This window comes from Schistocerca cancellata, chromosome 1 (assembly GCF_023864275.1).
Source record: "Schistocerca cancellata isolate TAMUIC-IGC-003103 chromosome 1, iqSchCanc2.1, whole genome shotgun sequence".
In the NCBI taxonomy this organism is placed as follows: Eukaryota; Metazoa; Arthropoda; class Insecta; order Orthoptera; family Acrididae; genus Schistocerca; species Schistocerca cancellata.
Window position 1 is genome coordinate 66,117,088 of NC_064626.1, and position 21,052 is coordinate 66,138,139.

Consider the following 21,052-nt stretch of genomic DNA (forward strand, 5'->3'; position numbering starts at 1 on the left):
ATAACTCCACCTTTTTAACGATAAAGATGTTTTTCAGTGCTTTGTGTCATACTGTTTGAGTCTGAATGCAATTTATTTTGCTTTAACACAACACATTGTTGCACATATCAATTCATATCTCCTAAACCCATTGTCATTCCAACTTGGTTTTTTACTATGTTGTAAAGTGTAATTTGAAGAAGAAATGTATTTTTTTTGTCAATTTTGAAGGTGTCATATTTTGAGATATTCACATGTCACCAACCTTCAATGTTTACATTCTTCAAATATGACAAAAGTCGCATATCACCGAAAAGCTTGTTTCAAGACCTTTCCAAAATTACCTGGTTCTATCTTTATTAGAACAGAAATGAAATGAAATGTCGTGTGGCTATGGCCTCCCGTCAGGTAGACCGTTCGCCTGGTGCAGGTCTTTCGAGTTCACGCCACTTTGGCAACCTGCGCGTCAATGGGGATGAAATCATGATGATTAGGACAACACAACACCCAGTCCCTGGGCGGAGAAAATCTCCGACCCAGCCAGAAATCAAAGCCAGGCCCTTAGGATTGGCAGTCTGTCACGCTGACCACTCAGCTCCTGCGGGCGGACTATTAGAACAGAAGTTCCAGTCATCTCCATCCACATCATTACTCTGCGAACCACCATGAGGTGCATGGCTGAGGATACATCCCATTATACATTATTAGGGTTTCTTCTTGTTCCATTCATGTATGGAGTGTGGGAAGAATGATTGTTTGAATGCCTCTGTGTGTGCAGTAATTGCTCCAATCTTATCCACGATCCCTATGTGAGCGATACATAGGGGTTGCTGTATAGAGTAATCATTTAAAGGCAATCCTTGAAACTTTGTTAATCACCTTTCTTGGGACAGTTTATGTCTATTTTCAAGAGTCTTACAGTTCCGTTTCTTTAGTATCTCTGTGACACTCACCAATGGACAAAACAAACCTGTGACCATTCATGCTGACCTTCTCTGTATAGGTCCAATATCCCCTGTTAATCCTATCTGGTACGGGTCGCATACACTTGAGCAATATTCTAGAACTGGTCACACGAGTGATTTGTAAGCAATTTCCTTTGTAGATTGACTGCAGTTCCCCATTATTCTACCACTAAACCGAAGTCTACCACCTGCTTTACCCATGACTAAGCCTTTGTGATTATTCCATTTCATATCCCTACAAAGTGTTACACCCAGGTATTTGTACAAGTTGGCTGATTTCAACAGTGACTTGTTGATTATATAGTCATAGAATACTACTTTTTATTTGTTTTTTGAAGTGCAAGATTTTACATTTCTGAACATTCAAAGCAAGTTGATACTCTCTGCACCACTTTGAAATCTTATCAAGATTTGACTGAATTTTTATGCAGCTTTTTTCAGATACTGCTTCATTACAGATAACTGCATCATCTGCAAGAAACCTGATTTTGGTATTAATATTGTCTGCAAGGTCATTAATACACAACATTTTGTAAACCCTCCTCACCAATTCTGTAAAGGCCACCTCATTACTGCTGTGGAGGCCGAGTTGCCACTGTTGTTACAGTAGGCCGAGCTTGTGAATTCGTGAAACCGCTTCTGGTGCAGTACACTGCTAAGACAACTGATGCAGTTCACTGCTAAGACAATTTCTGCCTGTCACTATTACACAGCTATGCCCCACAATCAGGCAACAGGACAGGAGAACGAAGGTTCTACAGCACTCCAACAAATTAGTAACAAAGTCACACAAATTAGTTAAAAAAGGTTTTCTTTTCTTTGTGACTTTCCAGGTAATGAAATCTTTAAACTACATGTAATACAACATAAAAAAAAGGCCCTCAATGGCTATGTGCAAATAATAGTATGTAAACTTCACAGTACATAGCAAATGCAATTTACAACAACTGTCTGTTCACTTCTAAACAACATTCCCTGTCTAAGTCAGCCCTGGACGATTATCTATAACCAAGTGGGTGAAGCTGCTTTTCTATCTTCTGAATAGGCTTCTGTCCACTGTCGTCCAGCCGTTGACGGATTGTACTCAGCCGGCAATTGGCTGAGGCGAAGTTGATAACTTCATCCCCAGCGCCGCCTCCGCTCGGGAAGCAGCACATTAGACCGCACGGCTAGTCGGCGGGGTTCTGCTAAAGTAGTCACTGAAGACATTACGCATTGCTCTGTTGACAGACAAACATGTTTCATTCAGCATTTCTCTATCTATAGCCCTAAACTTTGTTCTACATCTATTCTCCAGTAAGTTTCTTAACAGTGACTGTATACCAAGGAGGCTCCTTCCCATTATGAACTGTTCTACTGGGCACATATTCATCCAGTGTGTGGTCAATTTTTCTTTACGACATGAGCCAGAGTTCCTCTACATGCTCCTGCCCTATGTTGAAAGTTTCAAGTTCCTCACTGAGATATGACACTACAGATTTTTTATCTAGTTTACTGAACAAATACCGGGTGATTATAATTAAAATTTCAACATCTACATCTACATCCATACTCCACAAGCCACCTGGCGGTGTGTTGCAGAGGGTACTTTGAGTACCTCTTTCGGTTCTCCCTTCTATTCCAGTCTCGTATTGTTCGTGGAAAGAAAGATTGTCGGTATGCCTCTGTGTGGACTCTAATCTCTCTGATTTTATCCTCATGGTCTCTTCGCAAGATATACGTAGGAGGGAGCAATATACTGCTTGACTCCTCAGTGACGTTATGTTCTCGAAACTTCAACAAAAGCCTGTACCGAGCTACTGAGCATCTCTCCTGCTGAGTCTTGCACTGGAATTTATCTATCATCTCCATAATGCTTTTGTGATTACTAAATGATCCTGTAACGTAGCACGCTGCTCTCCGTTGGCTCTTCTCTATCTCTTCCATCAACCCTATCTGGTACGGATCCCACACTGGTGAGCAATATTCAAGCAGTGGGCAAACAAGTGTAATGTAATCTACTTCCTTTGTTTTTGGACTGCATTTCCTTAGGATTCTTCCAATGAATCTCAGTCTGGCATCTGCTTTACTGACGATGAACTTTATATGATCATTCCATTTTAAATCACTCCCAAAACCTACCCCGAGATAATTTATGGAATTAACTGCTTCCAGTTGATGACCTGCTATATTTTAGCTAAATGACAAAGGATCTTTCTTTTTAGTCTCCAGAAAAATCATTATACTCAAACGTAATACGTGTTCCAAAATTCTACAACTGATCGACATTAGAGATATAGGTCTATAGCTCTGCACATCTGTTCGACTTCCCTTCTTGAAAATGGGGATGACCTGTGCCCTTTTCCAATCCTTTGGAACACTAGACTCTTCTAGTGCCCTGCGGTACACCGTTGCAAGAAGGGGGCAAGTTCCTTCGCGTACTCTGTGTAAAATCGAACTGGTATTCCATCAGGTCCAGCAGCCTTTCTTCTTTTGAGCGATTTTAATCGTTTTTCTATCCCTCTGTCATCTATTTTGATATCTACCATTTTGTCATCTGTGTGACAATCTAGAGAAGGAACTAAAGTGCAATCTTCCTCTGTGAAACAGCTTTGGAAAAAGACATTTAGTATTTCAGCCTTTAGTCTGTCATCCTCCATTTCAGTACCATTTTGGTCACAGAGTGTCTGGACATTTTGTTTTGATCCACCTACCACTTTGACATAGACCAAAATTTCTTAGGATTTTCTGCCAAGTCAGTACATAGAACTTTACTTTCGAATTCATTGAATGCCTCTCACATAGCCCTCCTCATATTACATTTTGCTTCGCGTAATTTTTGTTTGTCTGCAAGGCTTTGGCTATTTTTATGTTTACTGTGAAGTTCCCTTTGCTTCTGCAGCAGTTTTCTAACTCGGTTGTTGTACCACGGTGGCTCTTTTTCATTTCTTACGATCTTGCTTGGCACATACTCATCTAATGCATATTGTACGATGGTTTTGAACTTTATCCACTGATCCTCAACACTATCTCTACTTGAAGCAAAACTTTTGTGTTGAGCCATCAAGTACTCTGAAATCTGATTTTTGTCACTTTTGCTAAACAGAACAAATCTTCCTACCATTTTTAATATTTCTATTTACGGCTGAAATCATCAATGCAGTAACCACTTTATGATCGCTGATTCCCTGTTCTGCATTAACTGTTTCAAATAGTTCGGGTCTGTTTGTCACCAGAAGGTCTAATATGTTATTGCCACGAGTCGGTTCTCTGTTTAACTGCTCAAGGTAGTTTTCAGATACTGCACTTAAAAATATTTCACTGGATTCTTTGTTCCTGCCACCCGTTATAAGCATCTGAGTCTCCCAGTCTACATCCGGCAAATTAAAATCTCCACCCAGAACTATAACATGGTCGGGAAATCTACTCGAAATATTTTCCAAATTTTCCTTCAGGTGCTCAGCCACAACAGCTGCTGAGCCAGGGGGCCTATAGAGACATCCAATTACCATGTCTGAGCCTGCTTTAACCGCGACCTTCACCCAAATCATTTCACATTTCGGATCTCCGTCAATTTCCTTCGATACTATTGCACTTCTTATCGCTATAAACACGCCTCCCCCTTCACTGTTCAGCCTGTCTCTGCGGTATACATTCCAATCTGAGTTTAGGATTTCGTTACTGTTTACGTCTGGTTTCAGCCAACTTTCTGTCCCTAGTACTATATGGGCGTTGTGATCGTTTATTAATGAGAGCAGTTCTGGGACCTTTCTATAGACGCTCCTGCAGTTTACTATTAGCACATTAATATTGTTATTCCCTGTTGCATTTTGCCTACTCCTATCTTGCCGCGTCTCAGGAGGCGTCTTGTCGGGCCTAGGGAGGGGATTCTCTAACCTAAAAAAACCCCATGTGCACTCCACACGTACTCTGCTACCCTCGTAGCCGCTTCCTGCATATAGAGCATGCCTGACCTATTCAGGGGGACCCTACATTCCTCCAACCGATAGCGTAGGTCAAGAAATTTGCACCCCAGATCTCTTTCCTGCATATAGAGCATGCCTGACCTATTCAGGAGGACCCTACATTCCTCCAACCGACAGCGTAGGTCAAGAAATTTGCACCCCAGATCTCTCCAGAATCGTCTGAGCCTCTGGTTTAAGCCTTCCACTTGACTCCAAACCAGAGGACCGTGATCGGTTCTGGGAACGATACTACAAATAGTTAGCTCAGATTCCACCCCACGAGCAATGCTTTCCGCCTTCACCAACTCCGCCAATCATCTGTATGAACTGAGGATGACCTCTGAACCCAAGACAGCAGGAGGCACTGGTGCCGACATGAGCAACAATTTGCAGTTGGGTGCACCCAGTGCTCTCTACTGCCATCGGCAGGGCCTCCTCCACATCTCGCATGAGACCCCCAGCAAGCAGACAGAGTGAACACTGGCCTTCTTCCCCTACCTTTCCGCTATTTCCCTAAGGAGTTCCATCACCCGCCCAACGTTGGAGCTCCCAATAACTAATAAACCCCTCCCCCCGTGTGCCTCCTCAGACCTTGCTGAAGGAGCGGCCACATGTCCACTCACAGGCAGAGCGGGCGATGCCACACAGCCAGCCTCCACATTGACCCTCTGTCTCGTGTGCTGCAAACACCGCTGAACCCGCCACTCCCCTTGGGGAGAGGGTGGCCCAACCGAGCCCAGTACAGATGTCTCGACAGAAGGGACGATGGGTGAAGCATGTAATACCTGGGGTGTACCATGAGATGCACCAGACTCCCCACTGCCGCTACACTCCGAGGCAGCAGCCTGAAGACGGCTGACTGCGGCCATCAACATGTTCAGCTGTTCGCGAACAGTGGCCAGCTCCTCCTGCATCCGTACACAGCAGTCACACATCCTATCCATCCTAAGAAATCAATTTACTGTAGAGAGTTAGTCAACTTTTAACTAGACTGCTAATTCACTAAAGGTGCTGATAGTTAACTAAACTGTGGTTACTAGACACTTCTTGTTGAAAACAATGAAAATAAGCACTACCTGTCTCTGGACTGTATTCAAAACAAACACAAAACCTATGGAACACTATTTCTAGTACTTGAAAATTAAAGCTTCCTAAAAGCAAAAACACACGGAAGAAGAAGTGAGACAAGTAAGAAAAATACAGTTAATACACGTTACAACATGAAAACTAATTACTGTACGAGTACCAATCTTGGTAGCATTAATGTTGAGAGTATGGGGTGCATGATTTCCATGCGTCACAGCACCACCATCCAGTTGCAACTATGGCCACCAGGTGCAATGATCAGTCATAATTATTCATAGACTCACACACCTGACCAGTCGCAGTGTATTTGTTGACTTGTCAACATGAGGTTGGACGAAAGGAGCAGGGCATTACTGGTGAAGGTCTGTAATCTAAACAACAGTAACACTGCAGCTGCACTTCAAGAATATCACTGTCTGAAAGGATTATGGGAGGATCTTCTTTCTTCAGCTGCTAAGCAGAGATTGACGGAGAAGTTCAAATCAATTGGAGAACTGGGTGTCGCTCCAGGAAGAGGCCAACGACTGGTTGCACCACAGGTGATTGATGAAATAGCTGTTGCTATGGCAGACAGCATTGCGCGCAATTCTCGATCATCAGGCAGTGTACGTACTGTGTCACGACAGTTGAACATCCCGTGGTCCACTGTACGGAATGAGCTTTGAACCATTCCCAAATCGTATCATTACAGAATCCATATCGTACAGCAGCTTCCACCACAGGGTGCACAACGATGTGTTGACTTCGTTCTCCACTTTCTCGCAAGGAGTTGGAGTTGATGACAGCTGGCCATGGACCATCCTATGGACAGACGAAGCTCATTTTTTCTCAGACGGGTGACATGAACACACAAAATTGCTGAGTGTGGGGATCTTCACCTACAGTCTTGTGCATGAAGTTCCTCTGTATGGTGAATGTGTTACCGTACGGTGTGGCTTCACGGCTACGTTCGTCATTGGCCCATTCTTTTTTGAACTGGTTGGCTCTCAAGGACCAAAGACATGCCGCGTGACTGGCCAGCATTAGTGCGATATGCTTCGCCACCATGTCATCCTCACACTACAGTAGAGACACATTGAACTCACACAGTTTTCATGCAGGACGGGGCCCAACCACACGTTGCTCATGAAATTCACCTGCTTCTCCAAAATACATCTGGGAATGATCGAATTATCAGCCGATCATTTCCAAATGCTTGACCAGCACGATCACCTGATCTCACTCCCTGTGATTTACAGTTGTGGGGCTACCTAAAGGGCAGAATTTACCAGGGAACATTCACAGATGTGCTGATCTGAAGTGCAGCATATCAGGATTGGTAGCCGGTATACCTATGGACATGCTTCATTCTGCTGTGCAGAATGCAATCCTACACTTTCAGTCTCTTCTGGACACTGATGGGTGCCATATTGAGCCCGTTTTGCAGCAGTAATGGTACTGGTATGTAATGGTATGATGTACTGTAGCAGCACATTAAAAGTGTTTCCATTGAACCGATTCTGCATTATTTCTCTTCCCCATGTCCTTGACATTAATGCTACCAAGTTTGGTCCTCGTATGGTAATTAGTTTCTGTGTTATAAATATAGGGGAAGTTTAATTACAGGAATAACCACCTGATATATCTGTCTGTTTTAGTTGTCCTTTGTACTTTGGTAATCATCTTTGCCACAACTGTGTCATTGTCACTGATACCAGTTTTGATGTGGACCTGCTAAAAGAAGTAAGGTCTATTTGTTGCCATTAGATCCAATATATTTCCATCATGGGTGGCATTACTAACTAGCCATTCAAGGTAGCTAGTTTTCAAAGAAGGCTTATAGTAAAGTTTCTCAGGATCACACCCACCACTAACAAAACTGTAATTTTTGCAATTAACTGTTTGGTGATTAAAGTCTCCACTGATGATTACAGTCTCAATGGGGAACTTATGACCAAGTGAACTGAGACTTTCCCTAAACTTGTCAGTTACATCAGCAGATGAGTCTTGTGGTCAATAGAAGGATCCAATTATCATTTATGCCCACCCCTGACACTGAGTCTTACAAAAACAATCTCACATGCAGCTTCAATTTCTACCTCTGTGAATTTGAGTTTCTTGTCTACTGCGACACATATACCTCCTTCATTTCCCATTTGCCTATCCCATCGATATACTCTTAAATTTTCCCCAAAAAGCTCACTGCTATCAATTTCTGGTTTCAACCAGCTTTCTGTACCTAGTATTATGTGAGCTTCAGTGCTTTTCATGAGCACTTCACACACTGGCACTTTGTTGCGAATGCTTCAGCAATTTACTATTAGGATTTTAATACTCTCATCTGTGAGAGGCATTTCTTTCGATCTTACACTGATACTTCTAAGTTTCCTGCAGCTATCGTTATCTGGAGTGGATGGAGAGTCACCTAATCTAAAAAAACCTTGTGCGCATCCCACATAGAGTTAGCTACCTGAATAGCAACCTCTGATGTGTACTGCACTCCTGCCTCATTTAAGGGGACCTACAGTTCTCAACCCTACAAGTCCAGGAAGTTGCAGCCTAGCTTGTCACACATCGTTCACAGTATCTGGTTCAGGCCTTCCACTCAACGTAGAAGCAAATGGCCACAATCAGTTCTGGGGATAATGCTGAAAATTGTGAGCTTTGTTGAAACGCCATGTGCAAGGCTGGTCGTCTCAGCCTTCTTGACAGTTGCTGGAATGACCCAAGAAAGACCTCGGAGCCCAGACGACCGGCATCATTTGTTCCAACGTGTGCCACAATCTGCGGTTTGTTGCACCCTGTTCCTTCAATGGCTGCTGGGACAGCCTCTTCAACAAGTTGAATGAGGCCCCCAGGCACACAGATTGAGTTCACCTGGTGTTCTTTCCTGTTCCTTACTGACATTTCCTACAGGGTACCTTCATTCGTCATATGTTTGAACTGCCGATGATTAATGGACTCCTATCCTTTTGCATTTACCTCCTCCTGACATTGGACAAAACATGTTTCCACAAAACATGTGAAGTGAGTCCCACTGGTTCAGTTTCATGTCAGTGAATGACAGCATCTCAAATTTGTTGGTTATGGGGATCGGTACAACACATGAGTCCTCCCTGGTCCCGTCCACCCTGTACAGGACTCCTAGACTTGCTACTGACAAGCCACTCGTGGTCAAGTGGATGAGTAATGGCAGGTTCTTTACTTTCTGCAGAGGAAACACGATCCACGTGAGAGGGCAAAACTTGAGGTAACTCTGGTACAGGTATCAAAGGTACACAACTCTTGGGACATCTTCCAACACACCAATTTGTAGCAGCTGCCAATTATTTCACAGTAGTCAGAGCGATTTCCAGCTTCTTCCAGACATCAACTAACTCATACCATGTTCAAAAACAGCATTAGCAGAGGTGCTGCATTTTAGCTGGCACAATGAATTGTAAGGCAGAGGGCATATATCTTTGAATGAAGCTCACTGATTATCTTTCAATCTGTTGAGCTAAAAAGTTGCTTATTCTCTGTAAGAATTGAAGCAAATACACATGACGAGAATGCTATTAATGCAACACAAAAACCTGTGGTAAAAACTACTAGTTTCCTAAAGCGTTTTGAGGTTAATTATAGTTATCAGCAAACTCGAAAACAGAGTTGATTTACAGTGATTGCAGATAATATACAGGGTGTCCCATTTATCTTGAATGCCCTAAATAACTGTTTGTCCAGATACAAATTACAAAATGTTTCAAGCAAATGTTCCTTGGCTGTCACGGGGACATCAATCAGCATGATTGTCTTCATTGTAGCTCTGTTTTTTACAAAGATATGGACAGTGGTATGGCTTTTTAAATGGCACCCTGTATTTTTTATTCAGTAAATTCATTTCCTCTCCTAAAGACCTATTCAAAATGTATCACAGTGTACCATTCACTGAAACACAACGTTATTAATTACATAACACAACACTGACTTTGAGCCCAGGATCACAAACTCGTCTACTTGCTGGAGCTGTCAGAAAACAAATGAAAACCAAGAAAAAATACAAAACAAAATTGACTTTGACTCTCCTGTACTATTGTCCAGGAGTAGAACATTCAAAGGTGCTCAAAGTGGTGATCCTGGACACCGATACACTGGTGCACTTGAATGAAAGAATTATTTACTGCTTCCAGTGTTGCCTGCTGAAGAGAACTACAAACAAGCACAATACATTCCTGCAGTGTCCTCTGGAGTTGTTGGAATACCGCGATAGACAACATCTTTAATGCATCCGCAAAGAAAAAAGTCCAGAAGATTTAAATCAGGAGACCTAGCAGGCCAATTAACTGTTCCTCTTCGACCAATCCATCTGGCAGAAAGCCTTCAATTCAGAACGCGACATGCATGCAAGGCATTATGTGCTGGACATCCATCACGTTGATACCACATAAGCATTCTGGTTCTTAGTGGCACTTCGTCCAGAAAAAAAATGTTACAATAAAATTATGCCATTTATCTTTTAATGTGAGCCAGAAATCACACTAAAACTATAGCATTTCTCTTGGAATGTGTGTTGGTATACAAATAAAATGACGTCATCCCTTCTGGCACTCTTGAGCGCTAAAAGAGTGTGTAAAATATTCTGCAGGCGTAAGGTATGCAGCATTTTGTAGAAGTTGACACAAATGACAACATGAGTGAGGGGTCAAACGCACTAACTGGAATTCATTGGCTTGGGTTTGATTCCAGCTACTACCATTCATTTTTTTCATTTTTTATTCCTTGCAATATTAAACTATTAATTATAAAATTTTAATATATTTAAATGGTTCAACTTATATACGTAAAATTAAGTTATTCAGTTTAGTTACAATCATTACCACTATTAAGACAAAAGGCTGTAGATGTCGGTAAAAAAAAAAAAAAAAAAAAAAAAAAAAAAAAAAAAAAAAAAAAAGAGAGAGAGAGAGAGAGAGAGAGAGAGAGAGAAGAGAGAGTGAGTAATCGACGAAATTTAGTATGAAAACTTTTTCTGCAGATGATCTGCTAAGGAAGGAGGCCCTTTTCCAGTACATCTTGGAGGAGAAAGTAAGACTTCAAGAGTGAGGTAGATCTACCCAAATGTAAATCAAACAAGAGAGTGTGAGATGACACTCATTGATTTGGTTCAAGCTGTGTAAGTAGCAGCAGATAGATGCCCCTTTCAAGATCCTAGAACATTTCTCCAGTAGCTGAGTGGCCAAGCAAACCAATTGGCAATCCCTCCGCTCGGGTTCAGTTTCAGCTGCTACTGTATTTTTTTTCCATTTCTTGCAATGTTAAATTATTAATTATAAAATTTAAATATATTTCAATCGTTCAAAGTTTGAAGTTGTGTTGGCTCATGTAAAGGAGGCTCCCTGCCTTCTCCATACATACATCAAAAAAAGTTTTGCATCACCTCAGTTCCGAGAGTTGTGGAACCTGTGCAGAAAACCGGAATAGAGGTCAACATAAGCATCATTTCCACCCTCATGAAAACCACACATTGCAGGTTGTACCACCATACAGTGTGACTTTCAGAGGTGGTGGTCCAGATTACTGTACACAAAAGGTACCTCTAATACCCAGTAGCACATCCTCTTGCATTGATGCATGCCTGTATTCATCATGGCATACAATCCACAAGTTCATCAAGGCACTGTTGGTCCAGATGGTATCACTTCTCAACAGCGATTCAGCGTAGATCCCTCAGAGTGGTTGAAGGGTCACGTCATCCATAAACGGCCCTTTTCAATCTATCACAGGCATGTTCAATAGGGTTCATGTCTGGAGAACATCCCTGCCACTCTAGTTGAGCAATGTTGTTATCCTGAAGGAAGTCATTCACAACATGTGCACAATGGGGTCGAGCATTGTCATCCATAAAGACGAATTCCTTGCCAATATGCTGCCGATATGGTTGCACGATTGGTAAGAGGACGGCATTCACGTATCGTACTGCCATTACAGTGCCTTCCATGACCACCAGCGGCGTACATCAGCCCCACATTATGCCACCCCAAAACAGCAGGGAACCCCCACCTGGCTGCACTCACTGGACAATATGTCTACGGTGTTCAGCTCCGATGACTGAAGGCATATGCGACACTCATCAGTGAAGAGAACCTGATGCCAATCCTGAGCGGTCCATTCGGCATGTTGTTGGACCGATCTGTACCGTGCTGCATGGTGTCATGGTTGCAAAGATGGACCTCGCCATGGACGTCGGCAGTGAAGTTGCGCATCATGCAGCCTATTGTGCACAGTTTGAGTCATAACATGACATCCTGTGGCTGCACGAAAAGCATTATTCAACATGGTGGCATTGCTGTCAGGGTTCCTCTGAGCCATAATCCGTAAGTAGCCGTCATCCACTGCCGTAGTAGCCTTTGGGCGGCCTAAGCGAGGCATGTCATCGACATTTCCTGTCTCACTATATCTCCTCCACGTCAGAACAACATTGCTTTGGTTCACTATGAGACGCATGGACATTTCCCTTGTTGAAAGCCCTTCCTGGTAAAAAGTAACAATGCAGACACAATTGAACCGCGGTATTTACCATCTAGGCAAGGTTGAACTACAGACAACATGAGCCATGTACCTCCTTCCTGGTGGAATGACTGGAACTGATCAGCTGTTGGACCCCCTCCATCTAATAGGCACTGCTCATTCGTGGTTGTTTACATCTTTGGGCGGGTTTACTGACATCTCTGAACAGTCAAAGGGCCTGTGTCTGTGATACAATATCCACAGTCAATGTCTATCTTCAGGATTTCTGGGAACTGGAGTGATGCAAAACTTTTTTTTATGTGTGTATACACCACTGTCCATATTGTCACGGAACTGATCTTACTTGTTGCACTGAATGCACAAAATTTTCTCACAGTTATTATATGAGGATCATTCAATAATTAGAGAGACAAAGTGGTCTGGGGAAAGAACTGTTAGTAGAACAAGTTTGGTACTTAGTTGGCTTCACGTTGGCATCACTGTGATGAGCCGTGATCAGCTGATGTATCAACAAGATGGCAAGTCCGCTTGAAACGTCCACATTAGTTGAACAACGTTTTCTTATTTGTTTTTTACTTGCTGAAGGCGAGAAACTAGTGAATCTATACTGTAGAACGTCTAAAGTTTATAGTGAGGGTTGTATGAATCATGCAAATTTTTAAAATTGGATAGAACAGTTCAAAATGATCGCAACTCAGAGACTGACGAACACTGTTCTGGCTGACGAGTTGCAGTTTCAACACCCTCACTTGAAAGTCAAATCGATATTATTCGTGCCGACCGCCATGTGACTGTCGAAATGATAGTTGATAAGGTTCAAGTTAGTACTGGTACAGTTCATAACATTATCTATAACAAGCTGAAGTAACGCAAAACATGTGCAAGATGGGCCCCAAAGGAGTTGACCCGGCTACACAAGAAAACAAGATTGAGAGTGTGCACAGAGCTAAAGGAATGTTATGAAACAGGTCAGCACTTCCTCAACAAAATTTTAACTTGTGATGAAACTTGGGTTCACTATTATGAGACAGAATCAAAAAGACAAAGCATGGGGTGGAAGTGCACCAGCTCACCTGTTACGAAAAAAATCAAAACCCAATAATCAACAAGAAAAGTCATATAGACGGTGTTTTGGGACACTGAAGGTTTAGTTTTTTATGATTATCTCGAAGAGCAGTGTACAATGAACAGCCAATACTACTCAGATTTGCTTTTAAACTAGGTGACCAGCCAAGAGAGAGAGAGAGAGAGAGACATTGTGGATCTCAGAGGAAGGTGTGATTCTCCAGCAAGACAACTCATGTCCACACATTGCTCAACTAACCCGTAAAATCTTCGACAAAATGGGGTGGGAAGTACTGCCTCGTCCCCCTTACAGTCCTGATTTGGCACTTAGTGATTTCCATTTGTTTGGTGCACTGAAGGAGGTATTATGTGGGAAGAGGTTCCAGGACAACAAGGATGCGAAAAAGTTTGTGGGAAATTGGTTCAAACATCAACATAAAAGTTCTTTGCAGCTGGAAAAAAAAGGCTTGTAGCCCAATGGAACAAGTGCATAAATGTTCAAGGGGATTATGTTGAAAAGTAGAAGAAGTATTGTTTTGTAAAAATAAATGCTTTTTTTTCCAGACCAATTTGTCTCTTTAATTGTTGAATGACCTTCATAATATGCTATATAGATTTCTGCACCACTGAAAATACAATAAGTAATATTGCTGTGCTGACGCAGCAGCTTTGTTGGATGTATGAATTCCAGCACTATTGCCTTAACCTATTCAGTAAAATATAAATCATGATGGCTGTTAGGGAATCTGGACCCTGCTCCTTCAGAATGAAAGTCCATGGCTTAAGTACTTCTCTCAGTGAGTGCTGTGTCATCCACACAAGACACAGCCAGGGCAAAAGCACCACAGGTGCAAAGATGCAAGCTGGTGCCAGTGTCATTTCCATCAGTGCCATGGGGAGTGCTGGGGATGAAGATATTGACTTTGCCTCAGCCAACTGCTGGCCAAGTACAATCCACCAATGACCGGATGACAACAGAAAAAAGCCTCCTCGGAAAGTAGAAGAGCAGCTCCAATCCACTTGGTTATAGATCATCGTCCAGGGCTGATTTAGACAGGGAACATCATTTACTTAACTCTTAGAAGTGAACAGACAGTAGCTGTAAATTGTATTTACTATGTACTGAGAAGTTTACCAACGATTATTTGCACTTAACCATTGAGGGCCTTTTTGTGCTATATTACAAGCAATGTTGCAGATTCATATTTCAACTACATAAGTAAACCATTTTAAATCAATTGTGTGACTTTGTTACTAATTTGTTGGGGTGTTGTAGAACCTTTGTTCATCTATCTTGTTACATGACCCTGGAGCATAGGTGTGTAATAGTGGCACGGAGAAATTGTCTTTGTGGTGTACTGCACCAGAAGCCATTTCACAAATTCACAAACTCTGCATACTATGACAACAGTGGCAACTCGGTCTCCAAAGCAGTAGCGACAGGGCCTTTACAAAAACTGGCGATGAGGGTTTACAAAACCGGCAATGAGGATTTACAAAAGTGAGAATACTGAAGACAAGAAAAAAAATAATTTAATGGAAAAATGACAAAGACAAAGCAACATAACGGGCTATTCCATGCAAGGGAGACACACACACAATATTTCATGTAGGCAGCTCAACAATTATAAACTAGGTTTTTGACAATTGGTTAGGCTAGTTCATAAAGCAGAAAGTATTTGGTTGCATGTTCCTTGCTCTGAAGGATTTTTATTCACTGAGACACTGTACTCCACAAAGACTTTATAATAGAGGTGATCTTCAGAAAGGAAACCTTTTCTTTACAAATTTCATCAGACTGGTCTACAATACAGAAAATTTAGTCTTTTTTAAGTTAGTAGTTGTGGTTTAGCCACATATTCACTGTGTATCATCCTATTTTCACTTGGGCAAATTCTAAATTGGCTTGATGGGTACAGGTCGCTCAACCAACATTTTTGGTGAAACTGCATTTTTATTTCATTGAGGTATGTGATAGGCATTCATCACTAATATCATTATCATTCAGTACTGAATGATAATATGGTCTCTGTGGCATAATACTGTTAAGCTCTCATAAAACACTTTCCTTGTTGTTATATTTCCTTTAGTGAAATCATGGCTTTCTGGTTTCTTTCCTTCTAAATATGTCAGCATAATTGCTGGCAATCTATAGTGACAGTATGACAAGGTCCAGATTTATTTATTTATTACTACTCCTGTAATGTTTGTCTGACAATGCACTTATCCATGAACTCTTAGGCATGGGAACCTTTCCAACAATGCATATATGATCATTCCAGGCAGCATCTTTTTATTCCAATAATCACTCTTAATACACATTTAACTTGATCAGGCTATTGTTATCTGTCATCCTAAGATGTAGTTATAGCTCAGATTAAGGTGGAAGCAGGAAGATTAGTACCCAACCTGCCTCTTCATTTCTTAATATTCTCTCATAATTTGAGATATTTGTCATGTAGGACAATTTCAAACAAATGAAAAGATGTCTGCAGTTCTGGTGCACATTGACATCCCTGCATCACAATACTGCAGCACACTGTTAGAGGAGCCAAAACAATACAGCACTGCCTCTCTCCACTTTATGGGTGCAGAGATTTCAGTGTATACTAGAACTGCAGGCATCTACCAGCAAGCACAAAAAAAATTACCAATATAACTTTACTTTTTCAAGGTCATAATTAAAATTTTATGACTACTCCTTGGACATTCAATGTGTTTTTCAGTTAAATACTGGATAACACTCTGGCAGCGTGAGGTTGATCACTATAATTGCATAGAAGCAAAACACTACTCAAGTGAAACTTCCTGGCAGATTTAAACTGTGTGCTGGACCAAGACTCGAACTCGGGACCTTTGCCTTTCGCCAGCAATTGCTCTACCATCTGAGCTACCTAAGCACAACTTACGACCCACGCTCACAACTTTAATTCTGCCAGTACCTCATCTCCTACCTTCCAAACTTCACAGCTCTCCTGCAGACCTTGCAGAACTAGCACTCCTGGAAGGAAGGATATTGTGAAGACATGGTTTAGACACAGCCTGGGGGATGTTTCCAGAATCTTTTCATTCTGGACTACTGAGAGTGTTGTCACTGAACATTTTCAATTTACGTATCTTGAAAACTTATGCACAACATACCTTGGAAAATGGTGTATGCAGAAAGAAAAGTAGTGAACTATGTGCCACAAAAATATACGAAGTCACTGAAGACAAAATTCACTGCTTGATTTTCTGCAGACTTAAAAATGTTGGCCACAAAAGTACACATAGTCACTGAGGACAGAATTCACCACTGGCTTTTCTGTAACCTAGACAATGTCGGCCTCCTGTGACTGCCGAATCACATGATTTCCATATGCTGCTTGCATCTTCCACTCTGTATCAAAGTGTGTATGGTTTTGAAATGTTCAGGTAGGTTAAAAGTGTTTGTTATACTGAAACTTCAATCCAGAACTTTCCCTGGTAATACTCTTTTCCACAATCATTTAGGCTACCCTTATACAAATGATTATCCACCCTCAAATCCCATATTTTGCTATGACCTCTACCTCTTTCCATACTTCACTTAAGTTCTCATAATACCATTCTGGACAAGTGCTCCTGGAAGAAAGGATTTTGTGGAGAAACGACTGTGGTCTGCTGTACACAAGGGACAAGAATATAAATTTGTTCAGCACCCAGTTGTAAACTGTCTGACAAGTTAATAACACCAAAAGTTTCACTGATTGGCACCAAACATTTCACTGATGATTGGACATTTCAAACCAGAAATTAGCCAAAGGTTTGTGTCAGGCATTCTGCAACCTTTTCTTTCACCAAATCCAATAATGTGTTCACACATAGCAAAGCTCTTGGCTACAGAAACCTTACAAAATTCTTGAAATAGTTCTTCAAATGGATTTACAAGCATGTCTGTTCTACAGTAAAAAATTTTCTTTAAGAGTTTATGGGGATATGCTAGATACCGATGTTCTGTTTACCTGCAGTAGATGTAGGACAGAGGATGAGGTGACATCTTTCAGTCAGAAATTACATATCACAGTTTTCTGGACTGACATTCCTTTTCAGCAATAATAATGTAAGACAGCCTGAGTTATAAAAAGATGTACAAGCTAGACACGATCTTCTACAAATTTTTATCGACTTACAATAAGCCTGAGTATAGCTGTACGTGTGTCATCCTGAACACAAATTACTTGCAGAACACTGTTTCCACCAACATACTTCAGAATCTTGATGTTACCGTATTATCGGTAGGGCCAACACTCAAATCTAGTTAGTGTGTGGCAACGAACGCCATCCTTGAAATCTTGGTTGTGGAAACAGGCTGCTCTGTAGTGTAGCCCGAGGTGTTGGAAGGTGAATGTTGTAAGTTGGTATTTGCAAAATAAAAGCTGTGGGACAGAATAACCTGGAGTGTGCCTTTCTATCTTTGAACCATATTGAATACATGCGCTTTGCAATCCTTAACGTACTTTTCATTTAAAACTAAGGCTGCCACGTACGTTCAGAAAACCTATATTAGATACTTGATGGTCAAGTATCTGATGAGTATTTTGAAGTGCATTGTGGCCATACATCGTACATTATTACGAAAAGTACAAGGGAATCCATTACGCAACTTTTCGAAATAACCATTACCGGTAACAATTTTGCCATTTATCAATACTGTTAGCCAGTTATTAGAATAGCAACAATCAACAAAGATATCACATGCAAGGAACTTGTAGCTCCTATACCAAGTACGAGTAACAAAGCTTCACTCTTATTTAGTCTTTCAGGTGCCGGTACCGTAATAAGCCTACATTGCACTTTTTAAGTTACCGTTATTTATGAACTTCAGTGCGTTAAATATGGTGTAAATGTTGGCTACTAGATTAATACCGAAATTAAAAACAGTCGCAACAAGGTAGCTTAGACATATCAGTCGCAACGCTAGGGATCATAGCCGTCATAACGACGCCCGGTGTATTTCATTTCGAGCAAATGTTACCAACAATATCAACGACGAAAATGCATCTTGGGCTTCACACAGATCAACTTGCAACCACAAACATAAATTATCGGATATTGTACCATTAGCTTAATCATATCACCAGCTTTCTAAGTTATAACATGAAAATTCCAATAATTTTGAATCACTATGATCTAGAAAAGTGCTGCCAATAAATAATGTGTATTCACAAAACTTTGCAACTACATTCCAGTTCAGTCATGTTAATTTTCTAATTTGTAACCACTGTTATCACCTTTAACCGTGCTTTTTATGCTCGTTAATGTAGTTATGGTAAATTCTGTACTCACCAAGTTTTTACGACATTTATTCGCAAATAATTATTTGCTGGTAGACTTTTGCGTGTAGCCGCAAGCCAAACAAGAGAAAATTTTCCCCCTGCCCTTTGGCATAGTAGATCATAATTGTAAAACATTTTCTACTGCAACTCATGTCACAGCATTCGAACGTACAAGAAGTGAATTGCCGAGCCGTCAACAAACCAAACTGCAATCAAAATGTTGAAAACAAATGCCATCTGAAGCAGAGCAGTTTCTTTTAAATGGACAACGTTATATACAAGGAATATTTTACAATTTCCGTCTTTCCAGATATTACCTAACCAGAGAAACAGGATCTCACTTCCTTAACATATCAGCACAACAATGAACAGAACGATGCTGTCAACAAAAAAATGACATACAAATCTCGCGCTCCAGAATGTTATCGGGAATTAAATTGTAAGAACATTAAATCCATAAAAACGTATTTTCAGCAACATCTAAAATAAAATCCTTGCACCCATTATCTCTCCTAACGTTTTTATTGTATTTTTTGTCGTCAATAACACGCAGTACGGGACGATTTTCAGATGTCGAACCTTTCGACCAAATATAGGCATAGGGAGAGCTACACAAGTTTTCCTAACGTTGACCGTAGTGGAATATGTTTCTATAGTGAAAAATGAATTAATCTTAAAACTACGCAGTAATTGTATTTTGTAAAAACATTATCTTGCAGCTGCTAATACCACGAAAAAGTATTTTCACAACACAATTGTAATCATCTTTGTAGTTTTAAACTGCGCTGCTACTACTACAGATTAATGTTAAAGCGCCTCCAATACGATCATTAATCGGACAATAATATAGAACGTGTAGGGGTGAGACTGAGCGGTTGCGCAGTAGTTTTGATTTTATTTATTTGGCCTTCAGCTTCAGCAGCACACAACTTAGCCACTAGCAGTTGCAATAAAAATTAGCAATACTTTTAATTTAGATATGGGCATATTTCATGACCGGTAAAATAACTGAACATTGCTTCTTCACTAGTGGGTAAACAAAGAAAAATTTAATGTTTCCATAGTTCTACGGTCGGATTTTAAAACTGCTTACTAAAACAAATCTTTTCAAATATCGAAGTACTACTCTATCGTTCTTCATCGAAGACTAATGATGCTTGTTGGGAATGGTAACCTAAGCTTGTTAAGTTCTGAGACGAATATTTCTCTTCGCTGCTCGTACATCGGGCAGGAGAAGATGTATTGATTAATGTCCACCACATATGAGTTGTTGCAGTCACAGGTGTCAGAATTCGTAAGTTGTTGACGACATAAATAAGGAAAGCTGTTTCGATTAAATCTCATCCTCGGGATTGTAGAAATAACTGTGCGGTGCACAGATAAGTCGTGAAACCACGGTAAGATGGGTATGTGGGGTTGTAACCAACAATAATATTTTCATTTATTTACGGATGATGTTTGCCATTCCTTTTCACAGGGAACTCATTTCTATTTTCACTTGACGTATGCTATCGGTGAAAGGTAACTGGATAGCAGTTTGTTTGGCCAACTGGTCAACAGTTTCGTTATGCAAAATGCCTTTGTGAGCTTTAACTCTATGTTTAACTTCATGTACCAGTAAGTTTGTACTCTCATAATTTTCTCATAGTTCAGTTTTCTATAGTTTCAAAGTCGTTACTTCACAATTCGCAGACTCAAATTTCTAACCTCTTTGGGTAGGCCTCTGTAACTGCCAAAGGTTGAAACTCTTTCTCGCGTGCTACTGTATAGACCATGGAGGTAAGACCATGGAGGTAAGAAGGAATTCTTACCTCCATGGTATAGACTTGGCCCTTCGACCATAGATTTAGTATCTTGGCCACTGTTTCTATGTTTCGATATACAGTGTATCGATACGTGGAACTGCTTCAGTGTTTAGAAACTGCTATATTTCACTATTTCGAAACAGTGGTGTTTCATTCCACTCTGTGTCGGATAACGGGACCAGATTCGATCTCAAGCCAGCCACAGAAACTGTATCGTTGTTTCAAAATAACGCTGTTCCAGTCCACTTGTACTTGGAACGGACTAATTTTGTCGAAATAGTGATGTTTTATTTCATTTGTCTCGGACGAGATTCGGGCACAGCACAGATACGGAAATACGTTTAATATACTACTTCATCAAACTCTTTCAAGAGTGTCGAAATCTGTTTGACACACAAGAGCATGAAGCTTAAGATTTCCGAAAA

At 40.9% G+C, this 21,052-nt stretch overlaps 1 protein-coding gene across 1 annotated transcript in view; it reads right to left on the bottom strand.

Moving 5' to 3' along the window:
• LOC126165048 (uncharacterized) overlaps positions 1 to 20,660 on the bottom strand; it is a 309,283-nt gene extending 288,623 nt beyond the window's left edge. Inside the window, exon 1 of the mRNA XM_049920289.1 lies at positions 20,634 to 20,660. The gene's annotated coding sequence lies outside the window, so the exon portion shown is untranslated. The remainder of the gene's footprint in view (positions 1 to 20,633) is intronic.
• Positions 20,661 to 21,052: the final 392 nt, after the last annotated feature.